Source organism: Cryptomeria japonica, chromosome 5 (genome assembly GCF_030272615.1).
Source record: "Cryptomeria japonica chromosome 5, Sugi_1.0, whole genome shotgun sequence".
NCBI lineage: Eukaryota > Viridiplantae > Streptophyta > Pinopsida > Cupressales > Cupressaceae > Cryptomeria > Cryptomeria japonica.
This window is the reverse complement of record NC_081409.1, coordinates 299,019,324-299,031,599: the sequence shown is the minus strand read 5'-3', so window position 1 is coordinate 299,031,599 and position 12,276 is coordinate 299,019,324.

Genomic DNA, 12,276 nt, shown 5'->3' with positions numbered 1-12,276 from the left:
AGTTTGTTGGTTTGATGATTATTGGCATCTTCAAATTTGTTATGCATCATCTTTCTTTTGGATTTTTATTGTGCATTCATCTTTATTATAGGGTGGTGGTTCTTAATCTTATTTTATTTATGTATCTTTTTTTGAAAGAAAAAGATTGGTTGTTGTGTGTATTTGGAGATGTCTTTTATATTTCCAAAAATTATGTGTCTTAGTTTCAATATTTTGTTTGCTGGAAGTTTAGAATTTTGGGTTTCATCTTGTCAAAAAAATATTTTTGATTGGAGTCTTGTAAATTATGTTTTCCATTATGTTTTTGTTAAATTATAAGTCTAGGTGGAAAAACACCCTTTTTCCATGTTTGGATAGACTCAGATTTTGTGTTAATAATTTTCTAAGTTAGTTGATTAATTTTATTTCGCTTCTAAGTCATATTATGGTCTTTGTTTAATATGCACCAAAATAGGTAACATTTGAGCTAAACTATTTTCCATAAGCACTAGTCTAGTTAATGTATGTGCTAATTTTTTTTTGTATATGCACTAGTTTGTGCAGTGTATGCAATATTCTATGTCATGTATGAACCATTTTATGGTTTGTATGTGCTATTCTGGATTGTAAAAGTGCCAAAATAATTTGTTAAGGAACCAAAAAATTAGTGGATGTACCAAAATATTTGGCAAAAGCGCTACTTCTATTGTTTCCATATTTCTGGTTAATTATTTTTTAATTCTATGTCAATTTGGGTTAAGCTAGAGGCTTGTTTTGGAATTTGTGATTTGTTATGGTAATTTTTCTAGTGGCTAATTTTATAAATTATGAGGATTTTATGTGATATTTTCTTCTTATGTATTTGGTCATTTTGATATAGTGGCTAGACAATTTGATGGGAAAAGTGTTATAATTAGATTTGATAATGTGGTTCAGATTTTGTTATAGATCTATTTCAAATAAGTTTTTATGTGTATTTATGAGGTCCTTTCTTATGGGACATGGTTGTGATGTTTTTATATGCAATCCATGGATTTTATAATATTTTGTTGTCATTCTATTGTTGTACCCTAGATTTAGGAGCATATTAGGGGGAGTGGCTTTCAAGTGGGTGTCGGGGAATGCAAGTGGCTATCAAGAATCACATTAAGCGTTTGTTAATCAAGTGATAGTATTAATATAATTTATTGGGTTGGGTTTTACACACATTAATAAGATAATTATTAGTGGTCCAAACATGCCTCGTGTACTTGTATAGATAAAGGATGAGATAAGGAAGGCTTGTATGGAAGGCTGACATCCTTGCATTCATTGAAGGATTTTTGGTTCTGAATGTGCATCAAATAAGCGTTGGGGTCTATAGTTTGGAGAAGGTTGCATTAGGAGGAAAACCCATGTTGATGGCATGAGATGACACTGTTCCCTATGTGTTTCCTAGGGACTTAACCTTTGTTTTGTGTAGAAGCCTCTAGTGAATTTATATTTTGTGATTGAGCCTATCATTTCTTGTGTTTGAGTTCCTATATGTGTTTTGTCCCTTGTGTATATTTGTATTCCCTTAGATACTTAGGTGTCAACCTAGGTTAAGTGTGTGTGTGTGGGGCCTTATGTCATTCTCTGGAGCATGGGGGTGGACCTTTTTGGGTCTACATGGTTGGTTGGGTAATGCCTTCTTCCATTGGGATTCCTTGTTGGATGTCCATGTGGGTGATGGATGTTACTTCTTCTCTTCAATTCTAGCGCTATGGATTTATGATGTGAATGAAATCTCTATTATATATAAAAATTCATCTATACCCTTGTATTTGTTTTTTTATTCATGAGATCATTATATCATGACATTATATTTGTACAATTGACCTATATGAGTAATGTATTCCATGTATGAGGGGTATTATGTAATGTAATGATGTTTTCATATGTTCATTTTATGTGAAATTGGTGTTGGCTATATCAAAAGAATAGATAGATTCTATCATGTTGAATATTTTATTAGCTTAAGAAAAATTGGATATTGGTCAAATAAAATGAATGTAGTAGCTTAGTAGTGTTAGCCAAGTTTTATCTCGTGATTATAATTCTATAGTTTAGATGGTAACTTTTCTATGTTATGGATAATAGTTTAAGTAGGAAACTAACTCAAGTATATTTTAGTTGATTCTCTATTAGTAATGACATTAAGAACCTCGGAGGATGTAAGCTAGATGTTAGAAGTTTATTGCTATTTGTGCTTTAGTATAATGTAATCATGTGAGTTGAAATGTATGTTATTCCTTAAAGAATAATGTTATGTTGTATCTTTGATTTCAGCTTGTGCTCTTAAGATGATGGGAACCTTTTAGTTAAATGCATTGTTACTAATCTCTTTTTTTTTAAAGAAATATTTGTATGATGTTTAGATAAGGTGTTACTTGGCTTTATTATCTAGGGTTTATTAGCATGTATTACATCTGGTATTAGAGCATTTGTTGGAAATGTTGTGTTGTCTCGTTAAGGTTGTTGTCCTTAGTCTTGTGTGGTGTGTTATAGTGATATTATCTTGTTCTTGTGCTTTGAGACTTATTCTAGGGAAAAGGTCATTAGGAACTAAGATATTTTATATTTTATTGTTTGTGCTCTCTCTCTCTCTCTCTCTCTCTCTCTCTCTCTCTCTCTCTCTCTCTCTCTCTCTCTCTCTCTCTCTCTCTCTCTCTCTCTCTCTCTCCTCTCTCTCTCTCTCGCTCGCTCGCTCTCTCTCTCTCTCTCTCTCTCTCTCTCTCTCTCTCTCTCTCTCTCTCTCTCTCTCTCTCTCTCTCTCTCTCTCTCTCTCTCTCTCTCCCCTCCATTCTTTCTAAAAAATGTAATTGTGTGTAACATGTGTAATCATTTCTTGTGCATACCTAATTGATGCAAAAAATGTTTTAATGATTCTATGCGGTCTTGGTTTGCATTGTCATCACTTACTCAAATGTTAAAGGTTATTTTTAGTATATAAATGATCATGTTATAGGTTAGGAGGAAAATTGTATTTTTTCCCATTACTAATGTTGTGTTCATATTACTATCTTATTATATTGGAATAATACTTTTCTTTTCTTATTAATAGTAAGCTGAAGTGGTTGTATTTTGCATATGAATATGATTTAGTATAGGTCATGATGTGTACGTGCAGAACATTCATGGAATGCATCTATATATAAATAGTATTTTAATGTTATCTTTCTCTTTCCTTCTTCTCCTATCTTGATATGAAATATAGGAATGTTAACCAATGATGTATTTGTATTGAATACAGATATTAAGTGATTATATATGTGATCCTACATGTAAGACGGATTGTATCTATAGATCTTATTTTTCAAGAAGGATTAATACTTCTAGATGCATTTGTAATGATAGGAGACCTCATGAAAGGTTATATTTGCATGTCTCGGAGTATGTTCTAAGTAACTGCATCATACAATAAAAATGGTATGTCTAGGAAATTTAATCATTCATGCATGATCTTGTGTGCAAATATTTATTGACTAATAACGCTCTCTCCCCTTCTCTCTATTTAGATGTAAACTTAGGAGTTTATTTGGTATTGATTAGAAGTACTGAATGATGAAAATGATTTTGTATGTATTAAAAAAAGCTTTGGCTAGAATAAGTTTGCATTGAAGAACAAAAATTCATATATTGAATCTATATGATCCACATTTAAAAAAAGAATAAGTTAGGTAGAACATATTTTGCATGAATAACATACGAAGACTTATGAAATATTAAATTAATAGATCATTGTGTAGTAAATGTGTTAAATAAGGTTAAGATGGTGTATTCTATGTATAGTGTGTATAGGAAATTTGAAATCATTCCATTGTGTCCTTATTTGGATTGGAAAGATAAATCTTGTAGCTTCATGAAAGATTACATGGTTTGATGAAATGTTCTATGTGATCAAATGAATAGGTTAACAAATGATCTTATCTCCTTACCTTATTTTAATTTCCAAAATGTTCTTGGTCAATGAATTTTGGTAGGATGGATTAATGAGTAGATGAATTATGTATAACATGTTAATGACTAACAATTTTGCTTGAGTTGCTAAAAACATTAAGTTTCAAAATGATAATATTTAAGTGTTGATAAGAGATGAGTTTGATAAGAAAATATATATAAATATTTGGATTAGTGTGACATTATATGTAAATAAAAATTAAATTGTTGTAAAGCTATGGTATTTAGTTTCACAAATTGATTGGTTAGTGATATGTTAGGGAAAATTATCATTAGAGGTTAGGAGTGGTTGTGATTGAAATGTGGTATTAAATTCTATTTATTAGTAAGTGGTGAGTTTTGTCTTTAAAAAATTTATGTTGTTATGTTATGTGTGAATATTTAAATGATTAAATTGTCTTGTGACATCATGAAAGGAATTTTAATCACTTGCATGCTATTTATTATGTATTGTGAGAAATTATGTATGTTGTAATATATCATCGAGTGCTTAATTAATATCTTGATATCTATTTCTATTATAGTCATAACCTAGTGAATGTGATTATCTTGTGGATAGGGTATCTTAAATAAATATTATTCATATAATGAGTATATTCCCTGTGTGTGTATGATAAACTATCTCTTCCTTGCATATGTCTTCTTTCATAAAGGATAATTGCATATATTTTCATAAAAGATTACATTGTATTAAATATGATAAATGTTTGCAAGTATGAATTGTGAATTCTTATAGTGTTGCATATAATTTTCTTATGAAATATATTTTAATAACTCAATGGCATAAAGTGCCTAGTGTACAGTCTATCACATTTAGGACATTGTGTCCTTAGGTGTTCTATGGCGATTATTCTCTCTAGTGTGGTTGATATCAGCCACCTTGTGATGTGGATTTGGATTTGTTGGTTAATTTGCCTTGAGTTATTTGTGATTTTTATTTGGTGTCATTGGGTATAATCTGATTTTTGAATTTCCTTATGCTAGGACTAGCCATTAAATTCTTATTTATATCTATTTTGTGGTACTTTTAACACTTTATTTATTCTTGATTTCACCAGCATTTTTCATAATTTAACATTGAATTTGATAATCTTCTCATTTAGGCTTTCTATTTTGATGTCTATGGTGGTCATTCCAAATATTTGGTATGGTTCTCCTTGGTTATGTTTTAAGTGTTTTATCTATCATGTTTATTTTGAACTTCTAATAATGATTCTAAGGGAGGACACCACAAAGAAGTGCACTAGGCATGGTGGGCAATTAGGTAATACTAATGTTGGTTGAGGTAATGAAAAATGTTTCTAGGATGGAATGCATTCATAGCTTTCTAGATTATAGAAAATGTTACATAGAAATGTGTTTGGATTAGAGAAGTATGTATTATATGAAATAGTTAAATGTTAATGAATTGTAGATTGCTTATGTTCAATGGGTTCCTATGTATGTTTCATGTATAACTAAATAGGGATGCCTATGAATAGTTATTAAGTGAAGAAGTGAATCGAGTATTTGTAATATGTAGTGAGATTCACTCCTTCTCTTTATATAAGATTGCATTGTGTTTCATATGTAGTGCTTTCGGAGTGAACATTGAGATATTATATATGCCATGAATCTTGTTTTCTATTATGAGTATGGAATGTAGAATTTGGATATTGTATGATATCTTGATCATATTTGGCCTTGAGAAAACTTGTTCTAAGAAACATTCTACTCATATAGATGAATGACATGATCTCTTGAGTAATATAGGGGACTATTTATGTGTAAAATATTATGTAAAATTTGTATATGTCTTTCTTATTGTGTACATATAGATGTTAAAAGAGTGTTACCATGCTAAGCATGAGTTACTGTGATTTGTGTTTATGGATACTAACTTGGTGATGGGAACTTATGATTGAAAATTATTTCCTACAAGAATATTGTTAATTAATGGTTTCTGAAAGAGGTTTGAGTGGATTAGTGTCCTTATTATAGCCAGTGAAGAGTGAAGTATCTTGTTTCATCTCTTAAATAGTGCATTAATTTACAAAATAACTTTAGAAGGTAAAGGAGATTTTTTGTTGTTATTATCTTACCTTGAGTTAGGAAAAGGATTGGACTAAGATGTTTTTATGCATTGATGAATCCTATAATAAGGAGATTAGTTATGTTGTTTGTATTTAACTTAGAGGAAAGGTATAATTTCCTAACATAGAAATAAATATTTAAGACTAATATGTGCATGTTTTCATCCTAGCTTTGTGACTTCCAGGAGTAGGTCAAGTCTTAAGGGGAGGGGGATATAGCCCCTCTCAATGATTGATCATTTATGATATAATGTTTTAGGCAGTTATGAGTTTGTTTGTATTCTTGATACTCCTTGTTTCTTGTTTCTTTCTTTATATTGATCTGTTCTCTTTGATATTAGTTGATTCAATATGATTACTATGATGATGTTTTTTATTATATTACCAAGGAGAAGGCCTTGAATCCTACAAAATAGAAAAATTAGAGAGTAGAACCAAAAACATTGGCATAATATAGACATCACAAGAAAAACCCACTAACCTTTCTCAAAAGTAATAAAAAATCATCATGTCCTCATAACTAAACATACTATTTTGAGCTACCCACCATCTACCTAGAATATAACTATGAGTAAGTAAAGATAAACACTCTATTAACTTATCAAAAAAATTGAATTAATATGAGTTTGAAGCACAGGCATACATGCCTATTCATAAAAGGATCAAAGTAACACCTACTTCGAACACTACTGGATATATTGAAATGCAAAAAATAGAGCCAATACTGCTTAATCCTCCTTAATGAGGTTCTAGTTGCATTCCAAACTTTACACCTATTCACTCAATATCTCCAAAATGATAGTCTCTTCATTTTTGTCCTCCTCATCTAGTTTACCTTGCTTGAATATCTTCCTAGGTTTCTTTTTCATGCTACTCTCCCTTAAAATAAACCCCATTGTAGCCCTTTTCATAATGCCATCAGTGATGGTGCACATAGAACATAAGGAGTCTCCCATTTCATTGTATCTCTACTTGTATCCTTTGATTTTTTCCTCCAGGTTCATAACCCTCACTTGCAACTCCATAACCTAGTTTTGCAAGTTCCTATTGTTGTTCTTTTCTACATTTGGAAGCAATTTCTTAGAATAGGGCACCATATGAACATCATCCAAATATTTTTGGGGTAGGGAAATAGAATCAGAATCCCCCCTATCCTCCAAGGATTCATCCTCCTCTTCCATTTCCTCTAGTTCTTCCTCCTCAACATGAAATTCTACATCCTTCGTATCCTCTTTGGAGGACTCTTCATCATCTTCTAGGTTAAATTCCTTAGCAAACTAATGAGTGGTCAGTTTATGTTCAACTTGAACCTTTTTATCTTTATCCAAGAGCCGGGTAAACCTTCTCTCACTATATTTTCCCTCCTTTTCCTTCTCATTCAACCTCTCCTCTTCCTTTTGAGAGTGCTATAAATAGAGGTCAATGGTAATAATTTTTTTGGATGGGTATTTATCAATCTTTCTCACCTTTTCAAGGCTTTTTTTAGGGGTTTCTAATTTTCTCTTTTTATGGTTGGTTTTAAGAAGATCCACTTCAAGGGTTGCTAGATATTTTTCAACACAGGACTTCTTACCTTTTGATTTGGTTGTGGGAGTATAATCAGGTTAATGCAGGGGATTGGTCTCAATTAGCTCATTTTAAACAAAGGAGTTGTGGGTCTCTTCCTTAGGTTTAAAATTATTGGGTAGGGTAAGAAAATGGTAGAAATGAGGGGAGTGGTCATAAGAAAATTTATATGTGATATAAATGAGTCACTAGTACAATGGAGGATTAGGACCATTAGCAATGCTATTCTCAAGAGAAGTGAAAAGAAAATAAGGCAAAGTAATCCTCTCGCAATGCCTAATGTGATTCAAGATGGGGAAATGGTAACCGTGCATAGAGGTATAATGACCTTCTAAAGTAAAATATTTTATTAAAAAGTAGCTAAAAATTGGATAGCACTTAGGAAGGATAGAACAACCATACCCATTTTCCACCACCACTGATCTTTCTTCCTTCTCGAAGAATTTCTTCATGTAGGGATTGTAATCTCCACAACTTCTCCTTTCCACTTTCTCAACCTCATTTTGCAACCAAGTAACCTCTTCAATAAGATTGAATGACACAATAAAGGAGATATGGCCAATTGATACCTCGCTATTCTACTAAGAGTTGTAGAATCTAACTAATAGAGCTATGTCGTATCCCTTTCTAGCCTGAAAGAAGGGTGTCATGCCCACTCTATGGAAGAGATCCAAAACCTCTTCATTATTTTGAATTTATTGCAAATTTTAGGCTCCTTCCTCTTCAAAGGGCCCCCCATATTAGTCAAATTATCAACAGTCCTTGAAAAGAAAGTCTGAAAGTGACACAAAATCAAACTGTAACTTCTAAAACCTTCCTTGTTGGCCAAAAAATATTCATCAAAAAGGATATCTTTGGATTGATTATCTTCAGGTTCCACACATGTGAGAGGGAAACTCACATTGTGGTAAATTAAGCTACTTTGAGAGACTAACCTACCACCTTTCCATTGAATAATTTCCCCATCCTCAATATTTAATGCAAGGAAAAACATAAAATACTTTGTACTTCCATCTTTGCAAATAGAATTAATGACATACATATCATCTCTATACCTAGTAGACATCCAACATAGGTCCCAAATAAGCCACCCATTCAACCTCCAAGTTACCATCCAAATAATCCATGGGTCATAAATTTTAATTTGAAAATTTTTCAAGCTCATTAAAAGGTAAGGAGGGAAGGAAGCCAAAAAGATCTATTAAGTGCTCAAGTAATTGACTGAATAGCTCAGTAATGGTTTAACCCATTCCTTTCCAAGGATATTTTTTAGTGTGATCAGGCTCTCCTTATAGTTAAATAAATTTTATTACTCACAATTTAGGCCAAGATTAGTAGCTTCATCAGTTGCATAGTTCCCTTCTCTAAAAATATATTAGATTTTAATCTTGTTGAAGAAGCTCATCAATATTTTGCACTTTTTGATAGTTCTGATACTTAATATAAGTATAGATCCAATAGCCAACAAGATGAGAGGGGGCGGGGGGCGGGGGGGGGGGGGGGGGGGTGAATCATACAAACTTAATCATCCATAAAAAAAATTAGATTCAACCTCGGTAACACATATATCAATCATATAACCAAAAACTGTTAAACATGCAAACTCAAAAGCATATGAACGATATAAACCTCATAACACCGGATTTAATATGGAAACCCAAATAGGGAAAAACCACTATGGGATTTCAGACCCACTAAGAAATATACTCTTCTAGAGTATGCTCAGTTAAAAGCAAATCTTGTTAAAGATTACAAACACATTGCTAGATGTGACCCAGTTAAGGGATTTCCCTCAGATCTGTTAGGATCTTCACTTTGTTAGAAGTGACCTTGTCAAAGGATTTCAAACACTCAATCAGAATGTCACCTTGCTAGATGATTTACATATAACACTGTTAAGTCCACTTGGTTAAGAGATTTCCTGTCACTTTCACAAAATAACAGTAATAAAAATCTATCTGCAACTTCACATCTAAAAAGCTAAAGCAGATTCCTATTTGTTCAATACAATCTAGACATAGAACTAATCTTGTCTATCTGTTGGGCATCAATACTCTGTTATTCTAATAGGTCTTCAAGCTTCTGTGCTTGGTAATCACTATGTAGCATCCCTGTGCATACACTTGCCCGCATACATTGTTTATCAATAGTTTCCTATTTATAAACAATCTTCTTCTAACCGCTTAATCTCCTTGATCACAATTTCCCATAATCAATCATAGCCATCAGATCTTCAATCTTGTCCAGGTTCAATGTATCTTTCGATCTGAAAATGTTTTACCCCACCTTGGAACTTGTGTTAGGGTAATGCGGTTCAATCTGAGCTGTAGATCTTCTTGCCAACTTTCCATTGCCTTAGATTCGTTAACAAACTACTTCCACAGCTTACCAATCATTGATCCACTCCAGCTCATCAACATCATTCATTAAATATCACATGTAAACATTTAGTGCATTCTGTTATAGCTCGGTTACAACTCGGTGAATACTAATCTTCACTCAGTAGACATTCTGCCTTCATTAACCGATAGTGATAACCTTAGGGTTTACCGACTAGGTTCTTTGCTTGATAACATAGTATAGTATTAACCTTTACATTTTACAACATATGTATGATGTTAAAGTAATCTAAAACATCAAGATCTCATCATTGTTTGACTCGGTAGAGTTGCCCATTTGAATAACTTATCCCCTTATTCATCATATTCTTTCATGTGTCTTTACCGACTTCCTTATAATCTTCATATCATACTTCTCAAGATATGGCAACATCATACTGAATTAGAAAATCAATTTCTTGACATCAATGACAAAATAATAATATCAAGATAGTAAAACATCTTTAATCAGTTATTTCCATAATCATCAACAACCTTCTCAACATCCTTATTGAAATGTCAACATCTTTGGCATTGATGGCAAAACCAATTGATTTGACCTTTAAAAGATTCGGATTGCTGTGATTCTGAAATGCTGAAATGCTCTCCCCCATACATTAGACTTCTCTTCTATTTTTAGTCTTTATTTCAATCTATAGTCTCCTCTCAGTCTTCTTAGGTCTTCTACCCCTTTGGTAGATCTTCTCCCCCATAATAGTCTTCTCCCCTTTGACAATAATGCCAAAAAGAATAGAACTAAAACATAATTTCTTTTTGTAAGATGTTATTTCCTGCTGTTGTGTATCAACTGAGTCTCAGTCAAAGTATTTGTCTTCAATTCCCGTTCCTTGTATCATTCTCTATATTATTCCAGTATTAATTCCAGTACACTTTCAAAAAAAAAATTCTAAAGTGTATCAGTCCAGCATCAACTCCCCAAAAGATATTCAATAGAGTCATCGAATTGATGCTTTCACCGAACTCAGTCAGTGAGTAGAAGATAGGGGTAGGACCCCTAACTTACTTTTGAGATATTCAAAAGTGTCCTTTGGTAGTGGCTTGGTGAAGATATCTGCTATTTGCTCCTTTGTGTTAACATATTCCAACACCACTTTCTTCTCTTGAGCTTCTTCTCTAAGATAATGATATTTGATAGATATGTGCTTTGTCTTAGAGTGCATAATAGGATTCTTTAAAATATTGATGGCACTAGTATTGTCACAGAATATAGTTACTGGCTCGGTAACTTTCTCATTTATACCTTCCAATAGTTGTTTGATCCATGCAATGTTGGTACAATTCAATGCTACAGCAATGTATTCAGCCTCTGCTGTTGACTGAGAAACACATCCTTGTTTCTTGCTAAGCCAACTCACTAGTCTTTCTCCTAAGAAGAAAGCTCCTCCACTTGTGTTTTTCTCATCATCAATGTTGCCTGCCCAATTAGCATTAGTATAAACTTTAAATCAAAATCATTTCCTTTCTGATATACTAAGCCATACTCTTCAGTGCCTTTTAAGTATCTAAAAATTCTTTTGATTGTTGTCATGTGTATTTCCTTAGGATCTGTAGAGAATCTTGCAACAATACCTACTGCATGTGCTATATCTAGCCTACTGTGAACAACATATTACAACTTTCCAATCATGGATAGGTAGAGTGTCTCATCAATAGATGCAGATTCATCATTCTTTGATAGTTTACAATTGGTATTCATAGGAGTACTTACTGGTTTTGAATCCTCCATTCCAAATTTTTTCAAGATTTCCTTTATGTACTTGGATTGGGTAATGAAAATCTCATTTTTCATTTGCAGTATCTGTAAACCTATAAAATACTTTATCTCACTGATTAATGACATCTCAAATTATTTTCTCATTTCATTTCCAAAGTTCTCGCATAAAGAGTCATTTCCACAAAATATAATATCATCAACAAATATGGCTGAGATTAGTATTCCATTTTCATCATTCTTCATGTACATGTTACTGTTCTCACTTGTCCTTATAAAACCAATCTTAATCAAATAAGAGTGCAATCTTTCATACCATGCTCTTGGTGCTTGTTTCAAACCATATAAAGCTTTGTTCAATTTGCATACCTGATCTTTATTATTGTCTTCAACAAATCCTTCAGGTTGTTCAATGAAAACTTCTTCTAATATTCCATTCAGAAATGCAGATTTGACATCCATTTGATATACCTTGAAGTTCTTGAAAGCAACATATGCCAACAATGTTCTTACTTTTTCAAGTCTAGCAACAGGAGCAAAAGTCTTACCATAATCAATTCCTTCTTCT